Source organism: Mesocricetus auratus, unplaced genomic scaffold, assembly GCF_017639785.1.
Source record: "Mesocricetus auratus isolate SY011 unplaced genomic scaffold, BCM_Maur_2.0 Super-Scaffold_100004, whole genome shotgun sequence".
Lineage (NCBI taxonomy): Eukaryota > Metazoa > Chordata > Mammalia > Rodentia > Cricetidae > Mesocricetus > Mesocricetus auratus.
In genome coordinates, this window is record NW_024429189.1 from 29709534 (window position 1) to 29736027 (window position 26494).

General features: G+C 41.7%; 1 protein-coding gene and 1 long non-coding RNA gene across 8 annotated transcripts in view; both read right to left on the reverse strand.

Annotated features, from left to right (window-relative positions):
- Positions 1-26494, reverse strand: part of Rbms1 (RNA binding motif single stranded interacting protein 1) — a 210195-nt gene that overhangs the window by 159384 nt on the left and 24317 nt on the right. The gene's annotated exons all lie outside the window — the stretch shown is intronic.
- Positions 3001-20110, reverse strand: LOC121140362. The gene is made up of 2 exons (XR_005877152.1): positions 5313-20110; positions 3001-3233 (listed from the first exon to the last, which is right to left on the reverse strand). It is a non-coding gene; the product is annotated as an uncharacterized LOC121140362 (long non-coding RNA).

Here is a 26494-nt window from a genome sequence, read left to right on the forward strand (position 1 = left end):
GCTGAGTTCTGAGAGAATCTGGACAAGAAACAGGAAACACCTCAGGGCCTTGCTGCTGCACCAAGAGAGGGGGCCACTTCGATGCTGACATTCTCTCTACCTTCTGTCTTGTCCCTTTCAGTTTTCAGCAGCATTGAAAGAATTCTGAAGTCAAGAGTAACTCTGTGTTCCTTGTAAGAGACTCTGGGGGGAATAGAATTAGAGAAATCCATGGTTCATGCAGAGGAAAGGCAATCTATGAAGGATCAATGCTTTCCTGTAACTGGGACCATCAAGGACTCACCTCTCAGGAAGGCTTCTTCTCAAGGTTCCACCTCCTGAAGGAAGGCAGATCCAACATCCCCAGCCTCATACATGAGGAACAAGGCTCACAGCCAAACTAATCCAGGACCCCTGACTTCAGGAGGCTCTTACCTCAGCTCTACCATCAATCATGTGTTCTAACTGATCTTCTGGATGTCAACGCCCAAGCAAGGGAATGAGAAGCCTCCCAGAAAGGATCTCTGTACACCACCTTCTCCTCCAGGTGAAGCATGAAAGGCGCCATCTTTACTGCTGGCAACCCCTGTCTCCTGTCCTCTTCCCTTCCCCAAATCTGGTCATCTCAAATGGACTCTCAGTGGTGTCCTAGATCTCCTGGTACTGAAGCCATATTGTTATTTTTTTATAGGTTGCTGATTCAAGGTTCCCCTCACTAAGAATCTTTTGAGTTCTCCTAGTACCAAAGGCAACCATTTCCTTCTTCTATGAAATCATATGTAGAACACATTCTCATATTCCCTAGCTTTCCCTCTGTATTCATCCGTCACCAATTGTTTCAGTGGGGGAAGAGGGATTCAGTTAAGATTTTTAAAAACACTGGCATATAATTAACACAGAAAAAGACATGGATGAAGTGTCCAGTTGCCATTGCCATGACAACACCAAGGCACAGGGCATTTTAACCCATAAGATGCTGCTTCATTTTCATTTCTTGTCAAACCCTTCTCCAGCCTTGATGCGACATCTGCCGCCAGAGATGAGTTTTGCCTATCTCTGGTTTCATGCCAGTAACATTACATATTGAGGATTTATGTTTTGTAACGGACTTCTTTTACTCCAGATATCTTCCTGATTCATCAGCGCTGTTGCTTCAGGCTTCCTTTTTGACCATTACATAGTATTCCATTCCCCAGTTAACGAATATTCAAACCAGATCATTCTCAGCCATGGCTTTAAAAGTAAGTGACACAAACATTTCAATAAACTGTAAGTTTATTTTATAAATGTATATTATAATTTCAGTAGTTCATTAAAAAGCCTTAAAGCCCTTGGACACTTCTATAAGGATTAGGCCAATTTACACTCCCACAATGATTGAATGATGACAACTCTAGGTGCCAAATGACATTGGGCACTTTGTTTTTGTTTGCTTGTTAGCTCATCGGCCACTTACATGTTTTCTTTTGGTAAATTATTGTTCAAGTCTTTGACTTGATTTTTGGTTTGTCTGTATGCAGCAGAGCCTTATTGGTAGCCCAGGCTGACCTGAATTTGAATTCCTCCTAAGTATGTCTTGATTGTGCTGGGATTCCAAGTACGTGCCACCCCACAAAGCAATTCTCTTTCTTAAGCTATTTGTCTACGGTATAGGGACTAATGACACCCAGTAGCCACACATCTCAGCTTACCAGTAAGTAGCACATGCCCACACGCGCTGACTTTATTTTCTATTGCTATCAGTGGTCTAGTAGAACCGACCGCCCTAATGCTGAGAAGTATCATAAGGAAAGTGTGCTACAGCAGCCAGAGACTCGGCTGTACAGAAATACTCCGCTTTGATTTTATTTTTAAAGCAAGAACTCAGATATAAAAAGACTTTCGGCCTTCTAATTTTAGTAAAAGTTTTATAATTTGACTCACAAGTATTTAGAATGAAATGTTTATAAGTGTAAAATATCCATGATTGGCTCATGTACCAAAATGAACTAGAGAGGCAGCCGATTCAGAAGGCAGGAAGGACAGCTGCTGGCGAGGCTAGTGCTGGCAGGCCTCGTGGGCAGGCAGTCCTTCCTTCATCTTCTTCCACAAAAAAAAAAAACCCTGCTTGCAAAATAGATGTGACCTTGATTTAGGCTGAAAAAGAACACAGCTACTCCCCCCAGCCTTGGAGGACTCCAGAAGGGCTGGAGACTCGCTAACAGTGTTTGGTGCAAATCAGGAAATGAGAATTCACCATTGGAGAATCAGCTAAGTGAGCTTCCTCCACCTTTCCCATCCAGTTCAGATTCTATTCTGTATCCAGTTCCACAGAGAAACCGAACAACTGGCCAGGAACTAGGCTGCTGCTGCTTACATGCAGAACTTCTAAGGCACTGCCAACTGCTTCCCAGCAGGCTTTGCAAGACACAAAATGGAGGGGTCCTAAACCCCGTCCTTCCTACCAGAGTCCTTAATCTGTTTGGAATACTTGGAATTCTACAGTAACCTTGTTACTTGTTCACACTACCAAGCGTTCTGTTTGATCATACAAGCATGAAAGTGTGTATGAAAATGTGCGCGTGCGCGCGTGAGTGTAAGATATAAGTGGAAAGACAAGAAAAGTAGGGATTTTTTTTTCTACTAGGAAGGCTGTGTCCTGATTATTTTTGTAGGATATGCACAGTGTGATCCTAAATTCTTTAGGACAGAGGAAGTCTTGAAACTGCCTGGAGAGCAACCATTTTTCAGGGTCAAAGGCTGACTAGATCAGTACTGGTAGGAAAAAAAAAACTCTTTGTAAGAATGCTATACAATCAAGTACACTTGCTTCATTTATACTTATGCATCTATCAAGGTTCAGGGGAAATTTTTCAAAGACATGGGAATTTTATATGGAAACTAAGTACTTAGAGATCATCACACACACACACACACACACACACACAAAATCTAAGCTAAATGCTTCACTACTGAGTCAGGTATTTAGTAACCCGGAACATTTACTGTGCAATTAATAAATACCATACACCAGTCTGGATATCAATGCATGACTTAACTTATTTATTCAACATAAAAAGGCTACAAACACTATCTTTACTTTCAGTGTGCAGAAAACAGAGAAACAGAGAGAGCAAATGGCTTGTCCCAAGTTACTTCCAGCTCAGGCAGTCTGACTCCAGAGTGCTAACTTTCATGCTATGCACTCAGTGGTCTCTCCCGGCATTCACAATCTGAAGTCCTTATCTCCACTGTGACTGTGTTTAGAAATCAGCCTGTAAAGATGCAAAGAGGTCAGACAAGGTCATAAGACTTGCATCTTAATCCCGAAGTATCAGGAGACTTTTAGGAGGCGGATGGGAGAGAAGAACCCCTTGTCTCTTTCTCTCCCTCCTCCCCCCACAGACGCACAGCTAGCAGCAACCATCTGCAAGCCAGGAAGATGATTCTCAACAACCCCCGCTGTCACCCTGATCTTGAACTTTTAGTTTCAGAACTTGGAGAAAATAAACTCTGTTGCTTAAGCAACACAATCTAAAAAACAGATTGAGCCAATATGCAATGTGGAGACCACTATTCCCAGTACCCCCAAAATCAGAAAGAACATGAACATGCATCTTTCTTTCACCCACATTTCTTCCTTATCTTCGCAAACTTTCCCGTTGTACCCTTAGATGCGGCCAAGAAACTGGAATCGTATTGGATTTTAGCATTATAAATATTCATAGATATTTTCAATATTCATCCCGATACATGCAGGTTAAGACGTGTTTACTGCATTGATCTTTGCGAAAGAAATATAAAAGCTTCTGATCAATATGAATGTAAAAGTTTCTGGCCATATTTTTAGCATAACTAGATTTTCAAGCAATAGCCATGGAGCTAAAATGGAATAAGAATGAAGACCTTAAATGGTGGTTCTTTGAGTGGTCCCATTTATTAAAAATAATCACAAAGCATACTAGTGATGCCAAGTACCCAGCATTCTGAGCTTGTGAAATGAATTATCAGTGTCTAAAAGGTCTTTGTCAACTCTAACATCTGTAAACATTTAAGTGGTATTGAACAGATTCCATAATCGGATCTGCTTTTAACTGTGGAAATCAATGCAGTTATTAAGAAGCTATTTGAATAATTCATGTTGCAAGAGGAGGCCTTCAGAGTAGCTGCAATGTGGTTGCCTCTTAATGGTATTTTAAATAAAGTTGTGTCTTGCTACAATGCACATTTAGCAAGTAAGGCCGATTCCCCATGCATCAGTCCAGAGGTGTTGATGTGAAATTCTGACAGTTGCATAGGAGTGGCTGGGCTATCTGGCTTTGATAAAGAAGGGAGTTAAAGGAGAGCTTACTCCCCCAGATCTCAGAGGAAGATACTATCTGCCTTTCACTCACCCACTGCCCGGCTCTTGAGATCTGACACTCCCCGAGATGCTCATCAATGGTACCATTGCAAGGTCATTCAGCCAAGTTAACCAGACTAAATGCACATTCCTCACTTCCAGTTAAAATGGATAAAGAACCAAATGGTTAAACATTTGGGCAAATGTAATCTTCTTTCTTTTTTTTCCCCTTGGGGGTAGTATTTTTCAACCTTATGTGAAACATTTCTTCACACTAAAATCAAAAGTAACATCAACCTTCAAAAATCTTTAAGCTTTGGACAAGTATCATACAATGTGAGACTTATAAGCAACCGTCCCCTAAGTTACCCCAATTCCTTATCTTATCCATTGCTTGAAGTACCTCCTTGACTGCGAAAGCAGTCCGTCCAAATTCTTCCTCTTAATAGGGCTCATGGCTACCTTCTCCTAGATAGCCCAAATGCCCTTTGGGCAATTAGCACTTTGGGCTGAGCCCAATTCAGTCAATCCACCCTTCAACAAGTTTGTTGACCTTTGAGGACACTCAATCAAGTAGAGCCCTTTCTGTCTTGCCAGTGATTGGTTGAAGGCAATGATCATAGCTTTTATGAGTTTTCCTGTATTCAGTTAATCCCAGCATTCGGGGAAGCAGAGACAGGCAGATCTCTGAGTTTGAGGCTAGCCTGGTCTATGGAGTGAGTTCCAGGACAGCCAGGTTTACACAGAGAAATGCTGTCTCCAAGCAAACAACCGAAAAATTAAAAAATGAAAAAAAATCTCTATCAGCTAAATTGTTTCTAATATAAAATGAATTACCAGAGTGCAGTCAGTTCCTTAAAATCACCCTCCTACCCTCTACTTCCAGGTCTCACAATTCTTCCCCGGAGCTCGAATCACAAAACTTCCCACGCTTTCTCCTGGCTTTCCCTCTTCCGTCCCATCCATAAATGTGCCCTTCACTGCACCCTGCCCACTACCCTCAGCTACTTACTGTAGGTGGAACTTTCCAAGCTTTCTCCCTCTTCTATGATCCTCTCAGCTTGGAACATCTTCCCTCCTTCTCTTAAAACAACCAATGCTTCCTGTGGGCAGGCTGCCTGAGAGCCAAGAGAGGATGTTCTCTGTATAGGCTAACCGCTGTAAAAAATGACCTTCCAAGCTGAGCGACAACCACAATCTCGGTTCACTTGTATTGCACTCCAATATTGTTGGGCTGCCAAGACATTTTTAAAGGTGTATTGGTGAGTATTCATGGTCTTTAAGAACTCAGCTTCCTCCAATCTGAGGAGGTGGCTCTCCTTTTGGCATTCAAGATCAACTTAGAAAAGTCAATGATCAGAAATGATCATGTAGAGGCTTCCCTGCCCAGAATGAGGTGGATGTTACAGGGCCCCAACCCGACTGCAAGGGAGACTGGGAAAGAGATCTGCAGGAGGAAAATCTAACAAGGTTGCTGCTCCACCGGGGTTTTCCAGGAAAGGCCCACTAACTGATCTCATTAGGGCTGGGATTATAAAGAGGGGGTAAGAAAACACTACAATCCTCCATTATAAAAAGTGTAGCTATATAAACACAAAAACACTTGCTATACTGGATGCTAAAATCCTACTTATTCATGCTCCCAGTTGAAATGAGAGTTCCTGGCAGGCAGCATTGTGACTCCTTTCTTCTTTTCCTTTTTCATCAAGCTAGGGTCTAATTACTTAGCCCAGGCTGACTTTGAATTTATAACCTTCCTGCCTCAACCTTTCAAGTGCTGGGATTAGCAGACACATGCCACCACAACTGACTTGGCAATGATTTTGCTTTTCATATTACCCATACATAGCACAGGATACTCCTACCAGAGTCGGTTCGCGTTTGAGCACAAATGGGTTGATGAGCAGTCTCAGTATGCTCTTTCTAGCTTCCTAGTTAGCCTGCCGAAACAGGACTGAAAGATCTGAAGATCAAGCTGTGCTTGAGGAAGGCTCCTCTGAGCACCGGAGGGCCAAGAGATGCTGCAGGCTCTCTCCCCGTGGACTGAATGATGCCTAGGACAAGCAGTCTCCTTTTGGAGACTGTGTGCTGAGTCTCCCTCACCACCGAGTCCTTAGCACCCACAGCTCTGAGAAAGCTTCTGTTGGGTGAATAACTGTAGATACTCACAGGTATTATTATAAGTCAGTAAATGAGATCATAGCACTAGTAATTTAATTTCAGGCAAAAAAGCAACAGCATTTAATACAAAGACCAGCAAAATAATTTAAAGAGGCCCTTTCACTATGGCTTACAATACTTACCTTCCTATCCCTTTACAAACTATCAACATACAAAATTATTCCCATAGTATCTGTGCTAATAAACCTTAGGCCAAGGAGATTTTAGAACACTGCATGATTTGTAAATAAAAGTGAAATGGCACAAGTCCATTAACTGGTTGCATGTAATGACACTAGTTGAACAGGTGCAGAGAGCTTTTCCTTTGAACTGAATCAGGACGAGCTGAGATATCATCAGGGAACTGAAAAGGCAGGAAAAGCTGTCTTCCTTTCCTGGTCTAAAAATAAACAGGAAGGCAAGGATAAGACTGAACTGTTCCCGAGCCAATATTTTGCAGCTTGTGTCGGGGACCTTTCTAAATTCTGTGCCTGAGTTATTTTGTTAAGGGTGGAGAACCCTCAAATGTCTAAAACTACAAAAGCAATCATAGTAAGATGCCTTTCTGGATACTCTATACTAACTGTTAAATGATCTTTCGAATGTTTTTGCTCATGCTAGACTAATGGAAGGGTCCGTCCTCTGGATTCTGAAGGTGGTAGTCAGAGTATCCTGATGCAGAAAAGTAGAGTGTTTGCCTTCTAGCACTTCATGGTTCTTTTTCGTTTGTTTGTTTGTTTGTTTTGTTTTGTTTTTAAATCTCCTTTGGTAAATGGAATAAAGAAGCATCAGGTTCTGAGCTAATCCAAACAGCATTTGCTTTAGAGCTTAAATTTGAATTACAATATCAACATCAATAATTTTTCATTTCAGTGCTTTTTTTATTAATAATTTCCAAATCTACTTTAACTGAACTGCATTAGGCAAAATAAGAGACTAAAACTTTAATACACCAATATTTCATAAAATTGCTTCTTCTATGATTTCCATCTAATTTGTCCTCAATTTACGACGAGCACTCAGTTCAAACTAGACGGATCAAACCTAAGTGTAACGCACACCTGAACCCCATAAAGGAGACCGCTTGCCGAACCTGGGTGTGAATGTGGACTGGCCTAGAGGCCTTGTCTTCTGCAGAGATGTAGGGATGTAATCGAGACCCGCAAAGTCAGGTGGCTTCTGAGAAGGCTCTACGGGATTTTGAAACAGCAAGTTTGATCCGGAAGGCTTCTCGCCTCTAGGAAATACCATCATCCATATCTCAGAGTCTCCCTGCTGTCTGTCCCACTGAGGACTGTTGAGTCCCTTCCAGTGCATGTTTTATCAGGTCACTGTGTGATGGGCATAGACTGACCTTCTGATAGGGGCAGTGACCAGGAACATACTATGGGCCAGAAGCCACCACGTTAAGCACTGGTCAGATCAACAGGGAAGAGCAGACACATGACCTGTTGCCATGGGGTTCACTGTGTGTGTGTGGGGGGGGGGCAACGTGTCTCTGATGGCACAATTACTCATAACAGAAAAGCCTCTCAGGAAAAAATAGGAACTGTGAGATGACATTACAGGGGTTCCTAATTTGGAGAGGAGCACAGCTTCCCAAGAAGGTACTGTTCTTTATATTTGCTCAAACCACTTAATTTATAAAACTTTAGTATCTTTAGCTGTAGGATGGAGAAATAGTACCTACCTTGTGGAGCTTTTGTGGGGATTAGATTAGATGATAAGTGAAATCATGAACGACAGTGATAAACACTGTATAAATGATCCATATATGTTTTTACGATTATCTTACAGTGACTATGATGATTGTGATTCTTTTAATTATTAACCTGGGTGGAAAAGCAAAAGTTGGTTGGCAAAAAGAGAGAGGAGAGAGGTGGTATGAAGAACTATTCAAGACAGGGACAAAAATGATATGAAATCGCATAATTTGTACACAAATTATATTTGAAGTTTCTGGTGTCCTAGGTGGATAGAATTGGATCTAAAAAGAAAATAAAAAAGGAATAAACTTTAAAAATGCCCTCTATCCTTCCAAAAGTTCTCTGCTCACTCTTAACTACCCTAAGAACATTCTCCCCTTGTAATCTTTATTGACAATTTTTTACATTTTCCAAGTTTTTCTCTACTAAGCATATATTACCTTCACAATTTAAAAAAAGTAAATATTTTTAAAGTGATGCCCCCATTATTTCTTTACCTGTAACAAACTCTTTCATGGTATGGCTTTTTCCATGGCATCTGTCACTTCCCACTCCCTAACTACCCCATTCTGAAGGCTGTCTTAGAAAGGTTGTCACAGAGAGCTTGTCATGCTGTCTCAACTTGGGTCTGCTCACTCCCAGGGTTACAGTATGTGAAGGCCTTTTGTCCCCTACAACATCATACCCATGATCCTTAGCAAAACCACCGAGGGGGGGGGAGCACCAAAGCCTATTGTTCCCAGGTCATTTCCTGTCACTCTTCGGTGCGAACCCTCACACCCAACCTGGCCACACAGAGCTTCCCACAATTTTGCAAACATACCACACACTCTGATGCCCCTCTGTCTTGGCTCATTTTCCATTCTGTGTCAAGAGTAGTGTTTCAACCTCAGCATGCAGCAAAATTATCCTGTTCCTTTCCCAACCCCCTGAGTGTTAGCCTCATGCTTTACTGTGGCCACCTCTCCACAAAACAGCCCCTGGGAGCCTTCTGCTGTACAAAATTTCCCATGTTGTCCTCCAGCTAGTTAGACAAATGCTTATCTCAGCGTACGAGTCCTATCAAGACAGAATCTATGTCTACAACGTAAATTTTGTTTGTTGTTCCATCTAGCTCATAAATCATACTTGTCTATGTTGTTGCTATTCAAATGAAGAGAATACTATAACGGAAGCTGAGAGTTTTGGCTCGTGCCTGTAATCCCAGCTCTTGGAAAGCTAAGGCAAGAGGATGCTATGGCAGAGGCCACCTTGGGAGATCTTGCCTTAAAATAAACAAAAAGGTGGAGGGAGACTAGAGTAGTTTCCTTGAGGAAGTTCTCCAAGAAGTAGATTGTTTAGGTTAGACACCAAAAATGTGCAAGCACAACCTACTATTTTTGTTGTTTACTCCTTTCTTAGACTGTTATATCTGAGGATTTATGAACTTAAAGCTTAGTTTTTGGTTGCTCATTACTTGCTTATTGTGAGTGAGATTAAAAAAACACACAAATGCAATTGTAAACTGTGGCAAATGCCATAGAGGAAAAGAACAGGAAATGAGGTAAGAGGGTATTGTTGAGGAAGCAACTGCAATCATGGGAAGTAATGAACAAGGCGCAGTTGGTCACAAAAAGAATAGGAGAAAGTGCATCCAAAAAGGAGAAGAATGTACTAGAAGGTTCAGAAGGAGGGAGAAGGGAGGAAGGAGCTGGCTTGTTCATTTGAGAAAGTGAAAGATGGCCAGCCTGCCTAGAACCTGACCTTGGCAGATCAAAGGCACCTTCAGGCAATGAGGGCTCCTCTAAAATATGCTGGTTCTGTGACAGATACTGGGCTTCTTCTGAGGGCATCCATAAGTCACTCAAGATTTTATGTAGGGGGAAGGAGGAGGAGACTGAATTTATAGTGTGTGTGTGTGTGTTCCTGTATGTGTGCCCTCATGCACACGCACATGTATGAGCATGCCTGCAGAGGTCAAAGGCTGATGTCAGATGTCTGCCTCAATCTCTCCCCATCCTATTTTTTGAGACAGGGTCTCTCTGAACCTGGAACTCACCAATTCACCTAAACCGACTGGCAGGACCTCAGGACTCTCCTGTGTCTGCCTCCCTAGCTCTGAGATACTAGTGCTTGTCGACACATCCACTTTTCATGTGGGCTCTGGGGGATCAAATTCAGGTCTTCAGGCTAATGTGGTATGCACTTTACCTACTGAGCCATCTTTACAACCAGCAGATTTGTATTTAAAAATACAGAACCTTAAGTGAAAACTAAAAAACTGGGTAGATTGCTAGTGAAATGGGCAAAGTTCTCTGACTTTTCGACACATTCAGAATACTAGTTATTGACACCTGTCAATCAAAGGTACTCATCAGTGGAATTTCGGTCTTCAGTCACTCTCAGAAGTGACACTCAAACCCCCTCTGTGCTCTTGTTCCTCTGAGCAGCACAGTTCATACAGAACAGACCCTGCCTCCAAGAAGGCCACTTTGAACATGTCATAGAATTTTAATTGCACAACATCTCCAAAGCCTCCTGTCAAGATAAAGGCTGGCATCTGATGTTGGCTGGAACTCAACATTTTCATTTCAAACTTCAGTTGAAAACTCTGCCTTTCTCACCTGAGTGGACGCTCTGTGAGTGGCATTCATGACACAGTGAAAGCTGCTATTTTTGTTTGTTTAGAAATGTCACAAGCCTTCTCTCCGTTGAGAACAAATTCACTCAACTTGCAGTTATGTCACAAAAAGAGATAAAAATGCAGTATCGTTGCTCGAATGTTCTGGTGACATTTTCTTAAGCCAAAAGACATGTGACAGCTAGAAAAGGCAAGAGAAGAGGAGCAGTGACGCTCAGACCTGACGAAGGCTAGAGGGACATTAGTGCATACTTCAGTGCGTAGACACCGGATGCCACAGAGTTATGCTGCACGAGTTTTAGTACTGTGGGAGGAACACTGTCCATGCACGGAGGGGACAGCCAAATATCCAACGAACAGCCAAGAGACGGACAGCTGAGACGGGTTCAGGGCCAATACATACACCGCCATGCAAACTTTGTTCCCAATTGTTTTATAAGCAGTGATTTAGCAGTGTTAAAAGCAATGTTTGGAAAAATCAACAGAAAAAGAGGAAAGACCAAAGGAGAGAGTAAAGAGCAGGCAAGGCATCTTAAAGGATAATGTAAATGGAGGGGGAGATTCCAAAGAGGGAAAATACCAGTTACACCTCAGATAATAACACCGCCAAGAATAAAAGCTAAATCTTTTAACACATCCTGGTTTGGCCACGTATTAAATGCCTTCCATGGTTCATCTGATTTAAACTTCTTACGAACTCTACAGAGGTGAATATGGCTATTTCTGTTTGGACGATAAGGAAACTAGTGTTAAATCCAGGATCTAGAAGCAAGCCTGTGAATGCGGGAGCAGCTTCACCAGATTGCTGCAGCCTTTGCAAGTGAATTAATTGTGAACACATTTCTCTGTTTTTGTTTTGTTTTGCTGGCTGGTTGGTTTTCCAAGAAATGGTTCCTCTATGTAGCCCTGGCTGGCTTGGAACTCACTCTGTAGACCAGGCTGGCCTCGAACTCAGAGATCCGCCTGCCTCTGCCTCCTGAGTGTTGGGATTAAAGGTGTGTGGCACCATCCCCCAGTTTTGCTATTTTTAACCTAGGTAATGGGGGCTTAAGTTAAAAATGATACTGATGGTCATCTTAATCTTTTAAAAGTTTTCTAAGTCATATTTTAGGGTCCCCTTCTGTCCTAAATATACTAAGCTCGGCAGAACTTGGATTTCACTTCATAATTCACAGTAGACTAAGCATAGCTGAAACCTGACTGGTCAGGGTACGCTAAGATCCATAAGTCTGTTTTGTTCTTATCTTTCACTGGAAGCGGAATGCTCTGAGTGAGTTGCTCCTGGTTTGTCTACTGGGCTGTTTACACTGCCAGGCTCCCAGCTTTCCCTGGCTGTCACGATCCTCCGCTCTGGAAGGAACCTGCCTTTCCCTTTCTCCAAACGGCCTGCTTGTCTACATCCCTTCTGAATCATCTGAATCATCTGAATCATCAGCTTCCAATCAACTCAACTCAGTTTTATTTTGTTTGGTCCTTGTCCGCAGGCTACTTCATCAGCAAAAACAGTAGACATCCTAAGCCAGATCCAACACCCATGCACTACCCTCCAGCAAATCTCAGCCAGTCAGAGCCGAGGGGTTTGCACAGCTTAGTACAGACTGAGAAGATTGGCCACTCCAGGAATTGACAGGATTACCGTTTCATAGCAGAGTGACCTGAGGCTCATAACTACCACTGGAAGTGCATTCCAGGACGTGTTTGGTACACAGGAAGCCGTGGGTTTGATCTCCAGTATAAAAAAAGGTCTCCAGCAGAGAAGGAACCAGCTGAGATTTGAACATGGTCTTTCTGCCATTCTGCTTCCTTCCACAAGGGGTTTGGAAGAACAAGACAATCTTTTCTTGCTATAGTAACTGCTGCAAGAAATAGCCAGATTTTGCTCTAGTAACAAAGCACAAATGGCCACGTGGAGAATGCTGCCTGTGTTTGAACTGGTACCAGCCTGGTACCAGTCATGCTGCCACATGTCAAGAGATCCCCTTGGCCGTTGGCTTCCTGTCGTTCTTGGGCACAGCTTACCAGTATATTACTGCACAGGTATAAACAAACACACAATGAAATATATGTTTCTCTAAGGCAAGTTAGATATCTTTTGAAATAAAGGTATTGCTAACATGAACTTTTTTCATTTCATTACTCAAAAGCTTTCATGCTCATGTCATTCAAAAATCCTGTTTTGTCTCCCCGATGGCCTGGTTGTCTGAGTTCCTCCATTGGTTTATTCAGTTTATATTAAGTAACTCCTTAGTGCTAAGAAAAGTGCAGGAAGAGTCTAGCTAGTGAACTAATATGAATTTGCATTTACTCCCAATGACCGTAAACGTTATCGATCCTTACAAAGCAGTTTCAGAGAGCTGAAGACATAGGTCAGCCATAGGACACCTGTCTAGCATGCATCCCTGAGTTCCATCCCCAGCACCCCAAAAGACAAAACAGGACTCACAACCCTGTTTTGTTATTTCAAAGGCCAGATTACTAAAATGCATTTCATTCAAATGTTCTCGAATTTAAAGGCGCTTCCTATGTAAATCACCCCCCTCCATAACCAAACAGAAAACCTCCTTCAACCTGTAATAAGAATCACTGACCACACCTTGGGCCCCAAGGTCTCAGAAGACTCAGAAAACTATAGAGAAATATTTTAAATACGGATGTCAACAAAGTACACTACATGAACAAAGCTGGGGGGGGGACGGGGTGACTGTAGGGGAAGAGATCCTGTCAGGACTGTCACTTTAAGCTCTCCTTAAATCCTTTTCCTTGTTACTGTGACTTTGCTTAAGTTAAAAAAATCATAAATGTCAAATGAGCCTTCTTGAGCCAGCAGCATCCTTAGGACTCTGCTCTGCAGGAAGGCATGGCACACACAGGTGGCCTCATTGTTTTTGTCGTTGTTTTGTTCAGTTGGTTTGTGACACACTTTGTGGAGATCCTTAGGTCCAGGGTTAGCCCCTGTTTGTGCTCTAAATGGCTCTGTTAATGGAGTGTTGTGGCACTTAGGTTCTTTCCTTTCATACAGACTGAAGCCTCCTTTGTCTCCCTCCTGACAATGGCAGGCACATTCCAAGTCCCTTAAGTACCCACTCCTTCCCAGTGCTTCCAAGTCATCTTGCTCCTTGGAGAAAAAGTCTGATTGGTCCCTCAAATAGATGAGATTTGATGACATTTTAGAAAAATAAACAGGACATGACACAAAGCAATGCCATTATTTTCCATTCCCAAGCTTTCCATTTAAAATGCCTTCCCCTGATCTTCGCTGGTCTTCTTAATGGCATAAATGCTTAAAAGATTAGATAGATTGTACAGAAACTTCTGATACTTAATTCTCAATGGCACATTCCAAATAACTGAAAAAAACTATACACACTAATCTTAGAAATTTCAAACAAATGTCACAATCGACATGACCACTGTATTTCTGACCTGTTGAAAAAATAATAATGTTTTCTGCTTTCTTTTCTCATGTATCATTATTAGCTGTGAACCCAAATTGTATATTATCTCATATTTTATATGGCTAATCTCATCACCTCCAGTGACCAGTGGATATTTTATGACTGAAGTTCTTAATAAATAATTTATTTCTCTTTTCCATTACGAAGAAAGCAATGTTTCAGAGCAGTCCCTGACACTGATACTCCCAGCACCTCCACTGCCTCATGAACAAATGAGTTGAGGCCTAATGCACATAACTTCTTTCTATGAGATCAGTTCATCAATATTGATTGAACTGCTGTGCACAGAAATATGTAGTAGAACCCAGGCACCTCCTCCCAGCAGCCCTTTATGGTCAGCCTGAGCTTACCAAGCTCTGAGATGATTGACAGGTTTTCCTACATCAGTAACATTATTGGGAAGAATTCCTAATTACAACCTAACACACAATTAAGTCCATTAACTTTGTAAATACGCTAAAATTTCTGGGCCCACAGAAGGCAGATGCTCCCCCAAAGCAAGGCATGACTTCAAGCCTCGGTCAGCCCCTCCATCTTTACCTGACTGGATGCACTGGGGGCCAGTGCCTTGCTTCTGGTCATCAACTGCATGAGCATCTGCTTTCTGTGATGAAGAGGAAGCTGAAACCACTTAATGAGGAGTCTGAGGAGCAGGAGGAAGAGGTGGTAACCTGAGCTGCATGATTTCCTGACAGGGCACATCACCAAGGCTAAGTGAATCTACAGCAGACACATGCACACCTCCAACAATTGCAAATGGCCATTTAGCCAATGTTGGCAGCAGTCCTTCCAGGTAGGCAGCCTCCTCGGCTTTGGGGATAAGTGCATGGGGGTGAGACTTACACTCTCTCTAAGGTCACAGCAGAACTACTGGCATCTGGCCAGAGATCAGTGGGGTGTGGCCACCGACCAAAAAGCTTATGTAGTAACCAGTCACCAGGGAAGAGAATTGTGAAACCGACTCTGCCCACCTGGGCCCACTCCTTATACTACCACAGGCTATCCCAACAGCTTGGAGCATTTGTCCTGGAAATCACTCTGTAGACCAGGCTGGCCTTGAACTCACAGATCCTCCTGCCTCTGCCTTTCAAACGCTGGGATTAAAGGCGTGCGCCACCACTGCCTGGCTGGATTTGCTCTTTTTGAGACTGCACTTAAAACTCAGGACTAGTGTAGCAATCCCATTGAGAGATCATGGGTTTCATTCTGCCGAGTAGCCCTGGTCTTCTGCCCTCTGCCTAGGACCTTGTCTGTCTCCATGGGCACATACAGTACCGTCTTGCCTTCTCAGTTCTTTCCCCCAGACCCCATTCGCAGGAAAGCTGCACTTGAGCCTCGGCAGACGACGTGCTCTTGGAAAAGAAAAGCGGCTAACAATAACAAGAACAGTGAGCACCTGATGGCATGACAGACATCAGGGTAGCCGTGGCCTTCCCAAATGTTCCAGAAGTTTCCTCATTTCAACGGAAGTAAGCAGAGGGACAGAAGTTGACTTTCGGCCCCTCTGACTTTATTCCCGTGGAGACAGCACCACGTTTGCTGAGGGACCAGATCCTAGACACTCATCCCTCTGGATGGACAGCTGTTGGCTGGTTCTGCCGCCTGTCGCACAAGCCATGTAGGGCCGTGTGTGTGCTAGGACTGGAGCAACTGTGGAAGGCATCCCCACCTGGCCCACCCATCACTGTCACACATGCCTCCCCTCTGGAGTGACAATCCAGTCCCACTCTTCCGTATCCCACAAAGCTTAAACAAGCATTTGCCTACAGCAAACAACTCAGAAAATTTTCACAAATACAAATATCCATCAAAAGATGGAAAGGGCCATTTTGAAAAGTAGGTTTTAATGTCCCTTGTATCTGCGGAGTATTTCTTTTAGGCACAGGCCATGCTGTCATTAGCTTGGGCTGCTAAGGAATTTCTCAAGGCTGTAGGCAACTGAATGGAACTAGCACCGCCATCTTCTTGATTTAATCATTTCAATCCATTTTCAGATCTCTCTGATAAAAACAGGCAAGTGACAAAGCCTTGCTTCATGACATCAGCTTTATAAAGTTCCCAATGTTAGCTGAGGGGCACCTGACCCGCTCTTTCCTACTCCCTTCCCAAGCTCTCCTCACCTTACACAACAGGGCCCAAACCTGGATGTAACTTGTAGGGAGGGACGCTGAAATGGCCCAATATTATGCTCTGTTGTGAGAAAAATCAATCAGTTCTGAGTCGCTGATCACAGGGAAGTGGAAAGTAGACACACTCCAATGTGTTTCGTATTTACTGAGTTCGAAAATGTGGTAGCCACTGCAGGGACCTGGCGAAGACAAATTCCTTTGGTCTAAGAGTTCTAGGTAATAGTCGTGAGGAGATCTTCTGGAACAGCACTGGTCAGGGTAAAGAAAGAAAGGAAGAAGTTGGAGCCGATGACAAGAAGGGGACGTTCTGATGACAAGGGTAATGTGCAGGTTTTGCGACTCCACTACTGGTTAATGACATCCTCAAGGATAAGAATATTTGGCAGGAGGAACAGAGACTTTGGGCAAAAGATAATGAACATTCTATCAGCTGTTTTTCACTTCTAGATTGAGACGGGCATCTCAGTTTAAGCATGAAATCAGAAAGTGAATACAAGGGATTAAAGGTTGAGATGGGTAGTATTTGCCATTCGGGGTCACATTTGCCACTGTTACATTAAAGGAGAAACCAGGCAAGGGAATTGGCTCCTACCTACAAAAAGAAATGTAACCATGTGGCTGTCAGGAGACACAACAAGACAAACTTGAAAGGTGTAAAAAGACAATAACAGTTATCAGGAAGGTGGTCAATCCAATTCCTTAACAGCCCAAGCTATAGAAGTTGATTCTAATTTGATTGATTTAAAACAGAAACTTTAATGCAATTTCTTCTTTCATTTTGCAGTACATCTCCTACTAAAAAAACCCCACTAGTTCAGGACCATACAAGGCTAGGAATTCAGTACTGAAAAATGATTATTATGTCAGCATTTCAGCCAGGGCTGCTCTTGTGAGATTCACCGATGTCTCTTTCATGAGATAGCATCAAACTCCATAGAGACATCTACACAGGGCAATAAAAGTCGTTTTGACTTAATGCTTCTTGCATTGCTCCGTTTGTTTTGTTTTTGTTCTTGTTCTCCCCACCCCACTCACCAGCTTGTTTATTATGCGGCCTATCTTTCTTTGAGGTTATGAAAAGGAATCTGAATGTCAAGAAATTGAATAGCATGTTAACGTTTTTTAAGGCCAACATTTTACTAACTGAACACCAGAGCCTATTTGAAATACGGAGTGAAAGTCTTCTCTTGCCTGCCAGCCAAAGGACAACTTGGGCCAGCCACTGCAGAAAGCACAAGCCCCATCATAACCCCACACTCTACTTCCTGATGCACCTCAGAGCACAGGCAAAGGCAGACTGACACAGAAACGTCCACTCCCTACATTGAGAAAAAACTAGGAACAACCACCTATATCTGCATACTGATCGAGAGCCAGTGGGCAAATTAAATAGTATTTTAAAAGCAGAAAACTGGAGCTGGGGAAATAGCCCCGTTGGGTTATTGTTGGCCATGCAAACCTGAAGGAACTGAGTTTGATCCCCACTATCCATGTACAAGCACATGTGTAATCCCAGTTAAAGAGATAGAGACAGAACGTTCTTTGGGGTTCACTGTCACATAAGCTTAGCCTATTTCTGGAGGCCTAAATCCCAGTGAAGAAACTTTGTCTCAAAAAAACAAAGCAGATGGAATCTGGGGAATATCATCCAATGTTGACCTCTGGCCTCAACACAAAAAGCTACTAAGAAATTTTATGTGTGTGTGTGTATACGCATACATATATATGGACATTTCTCAGTAACAATATTAAGTGAGCAACTTGTGTAGGACAGCAAAGCATAGTAGGACATCAGAAATTTAAAACACAAAACACAGTGCAACACATTGTTTTACTGACACACAAAAATATAGGGAAAGCATGACTATGAAGAGTAGACTCAAAATTCATAATTAGAGAAAGAAGCAAAAGCAAGATTTGATTTCCTTTTGTAAAAAGTGAAAACTCTGATCAGTAGGTGGCTCAGGAGCTAAGGTGCATGCTTGCAGGCCTGAGGACCTGGGAACCAATCTGTGAAATGAGATAAAACCAAAGCCCACAAATTGTCCTCTGCCCTCCACATGTGTGCCTTGGCACACACGTGTTCAAACACACACAAAATAGATAAATAAATAAATGGAAAGAAGAAAAACGTAAAGCAGATAAGGTCAGTGCTCTCGTCCACCACTAGCAATGGCTGGGGAGCAGAGGGGCACAAAATTTTCTGCTTTCTCAAATCCTTCTTATGAGTATATTCATCAATAGTCAATCAGATTACAAGGCTGATTAACACAATCCAAGCCTGTGGTTGATCTCATCAGACAAGAACAACGAGACTAGCTAAAGAAAGTGTATCTTTTAGTACAATTGGCTCTCAATCCTGCTAATAGTGCGACCCTTAATGCAATTCCTCATGTTGTGGTGTCCCCCAACTATAAAATTACTTTTGTTGTTGCTTCATAACTGTAACTTCGCTACTCTTCTGAATCCTAATGTAAATATCTGATATGCAGATGGTCATAGGTGACCCAGGCGAAAGGGTTATTTAACTCCCAAAAGGGTTGTGATCCACAGGTTGAGATCAGCTACTTTAATCCCTTAATATTCTCAGGCAAATAATAAATATTTTAAATGGTTCTCTGCAGCTCTCTTTTTGTTGTCCAACAACATAGTTTGTTTTTATTTAGTAGAGTCATATTTTTTCTTTTCATTTAACTGCCCATTTCCTCATGTTCTCCACAAATATTTGTTGAGCCTGCCCTTAATTCTGAGTCACTGAGTAAGTAAATACTCTCTCTTGCAAGGTCCATACAAAAATATACTCATTTCTATAAGGGAATCTTGCCATCCTGTGCAATATTGGTTCTTGTATATAGTAAGAAAGGATTTCTATTTTTGAAGTTATCTAAGAATAGCAATGATGTGTTTCTTTACAGAATACCATGCTAATGTATTTCCAAAAATAAAATCGTCAGCATTTAACTATCTTCTTGCTAAGAGATTTTAAAGGTCATTTAAGAAAATGAGTTTTGAATATGTTCAAACAGGCAGTCATAACAACAAAGTTGAATAAGTTGATCTTTGAAGGTTTTCCAAAGACACAGATTAATTGGCCAGCCTGTCACTATTAACGACAATAGCATTTGATAGGACAGAGCCTGAATTTGGCATGGGCACTATAACAACAGCAGTTCAACATCTCAAGGCTGAATTTTCCAGAAGTTCAACACTGAAAGTCTTGTCTGGCCCATCTTTCTCTGTGTTAGTGATGCGTGTTCTTTGCAGAACAAATATGCATCATCAGCAATACTGAAAAAAAAATCAGGCTCAATACTGTAGGCTAAGTTCAACATTATTGTTCCTGCCCAATGTATTCCTACATTTCCCCCTCAACTTGTTGGCTTGATAACAATGGCAGAAGTGCACTTTTAGGTTCTTGAATGTCGATCCTCAGTTCTGATGGCAGGCTACCCTGCGTGTCACCCATAAAGGAATAAGTGTATAGATAAGAAAAAAGTCACTTCACAACCATTCAGGAGCAAGTCTTCATGACAGCGGCTTAGCCCAAGAAACAGTACCGATGGCTGGGAGCAGAGGGACACAAAATTTTCTGCTTTCTCAAGTCCTTCTCATGAGTATATTCATCAATAGCTAATCAGATTACAAGGCTGATTAGCCTAATCCAAGTTTGGTCTAACCAAACAGGAACAAAGAGGCCAGCTAAAGAAAGTGCAGCCGACGAGTGTGTCTCTCTTCCACAGTTCATCTCTTACACACACACACACACACACACACACACACACACACACACACACACACCACCACCACCACCACCACCACCACACATTTATATACCTAGAGTTCCAGTCTTCATCTGGTAATTATGCTATCAAGATTCCACAAGCTAGAAATGTCCAACACTTCCCAGAAAGCAGCTATTAGCTTCTCAAGTGTCTTATCATGTGGTATGTATGCACTCAACATCCTTTATTACACTTTTATTGCACTTTATTGCCTTCCCAAAAGACTTACTCCATGTCTGTCAATCACACCCATAAAAACAAAAGCTTTCTCACATTATTTTCTTTTATGGCATCAAATGTATTCAATAAACTATACTGTAGTGACACAGTCTATGGATTCTTCAGAACATAGCTAAATTAAATATAAAATATTGTTTGCTTTCAATTGCTATCTTGTCAAATCATAGCAAAAAAAGAAAAGAAAAGAAAAAGCCACAAACCCATGGGAAAATGAGATGCCAAGGAGGGTGTCATATTAGATATAAGAATTTTCTTTGAGAAATAAAAAGGATCTCAGCATTTTTTATTTGAAGCCCTCATTTGTCAAATGTGAAAATAGCAGCCAACAGCTATCATGTAAACAGACAAACACACACAAAACAAAACAAAGCAGGCTTAAACCCATATCTCAATCCTGAGAGCCTGCACCTAAGTGCCACCAGATACAGTAGTTTCCATTTGATTTCTCCATGTGTTTTGAGTTTTTATTGTGAATAAGTAACTTAAACGGGCATATAAGAACTTTTAAAAAGCAGGGAGGAAAAAACCCTCCAGGTAAGCGGTGAGAAAAAGTGAAAGTTTACCTGACTTGCAGTGGAAGTCACATTTGAAGCTGGCTGTGCTACTCAGTTACTGAATGGTTCTGTGCAGTTGCTTCACACACACACACACACACACACACACACACACACACGCACGCACGCACGCACGCACGCACACGTCCTAAACCCCAATTTCCTCTTAATGAAAATGGGGCAACAATTGTTATCCCCTATAGTTGGATATGTGGATCAAACAATTTCATAAAGTATCTTGTCTTATGAAAGTAGGAAATAATTCTCTTCCTCAAGGGAGATGTGACAATCATCAACAGACAGAGCAATAACAAAAGGCTGACCGTGCTCTGGCCAAGCCACAAAGGAAAAGAAAGGATGCTGAGTAAGGAGGATGGAGAAGAATCAAGATCACCCCTTATCTATCACTTATGCACCATGTCAAGCTCACCTTAGAAAGGATGGAAGAGCAGTGGGAGGAAATACAGACTTACTCACCCAGCCTCACTGCTAAGATAGTGCCAATCAGCTAGGCATGCTCCTAATTTCAAACCTTCAACGGCATCATAACCATCTCTTCTATTAAAATATGCCTTCTTGTCGACCCCTCTAGGAGGACATTCAGATGCTTCAGATTCCCCAGGCGATGACAACCTGAACAAGGGCAGTATTTCATCAAAACTAAAATGACATCAGTAGTAGCATATACTATTATTCTACTAAGCACTAGTTTAAAAAAATGTTTCCAAAGAAATGAAATTATAAAAGTCTGCCACAAACACTTATGGGAAGAGCAAATAAGAAGCTGGCTTCCCACAACAAAACGGGGCAAAGAAATGTACATGCCTCAAGCCTGTGACCAGCTGACAAACATTTAAAAAATACCCTTCCTAAAAACCTGCCCTAGCAGCTGGAACTGAGACTGTACAACCACTGGGGTCTCAAGAAGCCTTAAGCAGAAGATTCAGTTTTAAGTGGTGTCAGATGGGAAGTGTTCCTAGGTAGAGAGTCCAAGCAAACACAAATCCGCAGGTCTACGGACAACATCAGCTTCATTCATGCTGATAAGTCATTCAAGTGCTATCAATCATAAGACACACCTAGACTTCAGGGGTGTTGAAGACAGGGAAAGTGTATGAAATGGAATTAAAGAAACACAATACCCTGTTTTTACAAAGAATGAGGTGGTGCAACACATGGGTCTGAACTAGGCTGCAGGTGTCGGTTAGTGACATCAGGAATTCTAAAGCAAGTTTGACTCACAAGTACCCTTGGAGTGGGGCTTCATGCCCGTGTCAGTTTTCATTTCAGACTGTTTTGCGGATACCATAGTAGCACTGTTACAGAATGTGAGTAACTAACTGTCTCTGACCCAACCTCAGGTCAGATCTTCGATCTAATATGGAAAGGGAATCCATCAAAAGTCAGTTTGGTGGACAGTAACTTGCTTTTCATTCTTCCAAGCTTAGCAGGACCATGTAAGATACTTATTAATTATTCTGATTAGATTCTGTTCAACATTGCATTGCTATGTATATACCAGGTTTTTTTTCTTTTAGTCAAACAACTAGCTCCTAAATCACAACCCAGAGATTTAATACTAGTTATGAATGCTCGGCCTAGTTTAGGCTTGTTTCTGGCTAGCTGTTTTAAGTTAAATTAATGTATTTCTCTTTATCTACCTTTTGTCTCAGGGCCTTTTACCTTTCTTTCCTTCTGCATATCTTACTTTCACTGCTTCTCATGTCTGCTGGCTGGTGGCTGTCTGGCTTCTTGCCCTGGGTGTGTCCCCCTTTTTCTTCCTGTTCTCTTCTTTTTTCCCTTTTCCCCATGCCTAAATTTCTCCCCCTTATTCCCTCTGCCTGCCCGCCACACCTATCCTTTTCTGCTTAGCTATTGGCCGTTGAGCTTTTAATTAGACCAATCAGGTGCCTTAGGCAGGCAAGGTAAAACAAATGCAACACATCTTTACACAATTAAATAAATGCAGCATAAACAAATGTAACACATCTTCACATAATTAAACACACATCCTTGCATAGTTAAGCAAATGCAGCATAAACAAATGCAACATACCTTTACACAATTAAAATAATATTCCATAGCATAAACAATTGTAATACATCCTTACATTACTAAACAAATGCAGCATAAACAAAAAGTAACACATCTTTACATAGTTAAAATAATATTCCTCAGCATAAATAAATGTAACACATCTTTGCCCAGTTAAAATAATATTCCACAACATATATACACTATGTAAGACAGTCAATTCCTTTTGTTTAAATATACAGATTATGGGGACATAATTAATTGCTATTGAGGGAAGGAAATTTTTATGGGGTTTTCTTATAGATACAGTGTAACTAGGTATCATTACAGCTTTTTATAAAAATCCATTTGAGGAAACTTCAGACTTATTAGGCATTTGAATTCAGGTCTTTTTTGTTTGTTATTTTATTTATTTTTCTGGTTTCTGAGACAGGGTTTCCCTGTGTAGCTTTGGAGCCTGTCCTGGAAGTAGCTCTTGCAGACCAGGCTGGTATCAAACTCACAGAGATCTGCCTGCCTCAGTGCTGGGTTTAAAGGCATGCTCCGGCCTGGTCTTGTTTCTTATAGTAAAATCTTCATCCCCCACCTTGGTCCTTCAGCTCTACAAGTCATTTCAGAAGATAATTTGTGATACTAAAAAATGTCTGACTGACTTAATAATTGTTTGTAAATAAAGACAAAGAAAATGGGGGGAGGAGAGGATACAAAATTTAGACATTCTTTTCCAAGTTCACTCTCATGCCCAACTCCAAGTAGCCTCTTCTATGTTTCCAGAGAGGAAGAATCTGGAGCTCCTTATAGGTCTTTTGCCTATGCCCCAGGCTTCTCTGACCATCAGAGTCTCACCTCAGGTCTCTGAGATCTCTGCCCATACAGACTCTGCACACTGAGGTACTGGGCAGGCATGGGGCAGCTTTCTAGGCTCATTGTGATAGGAGGTTGTCGATTCTTCGAGGGTGGACTGCACTTCAACAGAGTCCAACCCAGGGCTCTGTAAGTGCCCATCTGATTTCTACCTTCCTAGAGACCCCGTGTCTTCAAAGTGTCATTCATTTTAGAATCTACACAAGCATCTTCTGTTCTCTTTCAGGGTCTTAATGGCAAGCCTACAACTAGGTCTCACACAAGCATACAAATTCAGGAATGGTTTTTCAGAGACACCAGTTACTATAAGATAACACGTATAATTATAGGACACACATATGTGGGTGTAACACTGCAAGATATGCTAAACTGATCACTCTTAGTACATAGATAGAACAATGAAAACTGGGCTGCACACAAACACATCACATTTTTGAAAAGGGAGAATGCTAAAGGAGATTCTCAACAAAAGATGCTTGGCTGTACTGGAAGCTGAGCGATGAAATGATGACAAGTATGATTTCATCTGAGTATGGAACTCACTCCAGAGTCAAGATGGGAAACGTGCACAGACACGCTGTTGTGCGGGTGTAGATGAAGACTCAAGCTGGTGTTCTGCTTGGAATAGCTTCACATCACACTCCCCAAATATTATTCTCTCAACCCAATTTATTTTTACTTTTTAGCATATGTTAATCAACAATTTCAAATTGTCAGTATAAAACAGTAACATCATTGCCCACACTGCAGAGTACATATGTATTTTCCTGATTACATGAAATGGAGAATATTTATAGATGAAGTCTATTCTGTTTAACAACTATATAGACTTGTTACTGTTCCTTTTTCTTATTGTTTATTCCACCAGGAAATACACATATGCCTAGCTATGTATTTTAAGAGTGATTTGCATACATACAAATTCCTGGATTGGAGCCTGACACATGTAAATACTTATAAATGTTAATAATAATCATTATCACCATCATTGTTGTTGGTAATAACAATGTCCCTTACACTAATTCTCATTGTACCATAGTCTATACCTGCTGGGAAGTTCCCACAGGTATGTAGGATTTATTTCTAGTGTTCTGTCTTATAAAGTGGATAATTTTTTCTTTTTTTGTTTTTTCGAGACAGGGTTTCTCTGTGTAGCCCTGGCTGTCCTGGAACTTTCTCTGTAGACCAGGATGGCTTCAAATTCAGAGATCCATCTCCTCTGCTGGGATTAAAGGCATGTACCACCACAACCCACAAACTGGAATTGTAAATTCAGAAATTCTAAAGTAAAGAAAAAGAAGTTACAGTCACTTTGGTTTACCTGAATGGGTCTAAAGACTGTGTGTCCCATCAAAACTAACTGGAGGTGCTTAGTTCGTAACATGCGGTACTGGGAAGTGGCACCAAGTGGGATGTGTTATGGTCACAGGGACAGAGCCTCGTGAGTGGAACTGATGCCTGCCTCTGAAGAATGGGCTAGCCACTGCAGGAATTATGACTGATCCCTGTTGAGTGGAACTGATGCCTGCCTCTGAAGAATGGGCTAGCCACTGCAGGAATTATGACTGATCCCTCGTGAGTGGAACTGATGCCTGCCTCTGAAGAATGGGCTAGCCACTGCAGGAATTATGACTGATCCCTCTTGAGTGGAACTGATGCCTGCCTCTGAAGAATGGGCTAGCCACTGCAGGAATTATGACTGATCCCTTCTTTCCCACATATTGAGCCTACTAATACCTTGATCAGGGACTTCTAACCTGTAGAATTGTGAGAAAGCAATTCTGTTGTCTGTGCCACCCAGCCAGTGGTATTGTCCCCCCAATGGCAGTCTAAGAAGAATAAGACATACAGCACCTGTCCTGCTTCTGCTCCTACTCCAAACTAACATCACTCCCTACCTCTGTTGTTTTTCAGAACTGATCACAAATATCACCTCACCTATAGAGCATGTTTCACTTCCCCTGGACAAAAATGAGGGTTATTGTCGTGTTTTCCCAAAGGCATCTTTCCTGAAGCTACCCTTGAATCTCACCTTGTTTTACTGATGTTGGTAGCTTTGCTCTATTTCAACCAGACCCTCCATCTCTCTCTCTCTCTCTCTCTCTCTCTCTCTCTCTCTCTCTCTCTCTCTCTCTCTCTCTCTCTCTCTCTCTCTCTCCCTGCCTATGTTTCTCCAACTCTGAATTATCTATAAGTCTCATTAAAAATACCCATACAAAGAGAAAAAGATATTTATCCTAAGTTAATTGTGATGTGATTGCTATGTTCAGTCCCAAGAATGGTCTACATAAGTATAGCCTTAGAAAGAAGTAGTCCACAGTAATCTCAATATATGCATAGAAGATGATGCAGAGGAGTAATAGGAAAATGAATATAAAGGTGACATGCAGTATTTTTTTAATATGGAAGAGTATGACTCACCGAGCATGTCAATATCAATGACAACTGGCTCACTAGTTGGGTGATTCAGAACTACTCTTGAAAGGTAGCAGCCCAATATGAGCTCTTGCTCAAAAGAGCAACACTTACCATGAAGAAACAGTTACTAATGCAACTAAGTTGAAAACATGATGTTACCAGAAGTAAAATTCAGATGCATATAAACTGATCACTCTAGGATGCTATAATTAGTACCCATTAAAAATAACAA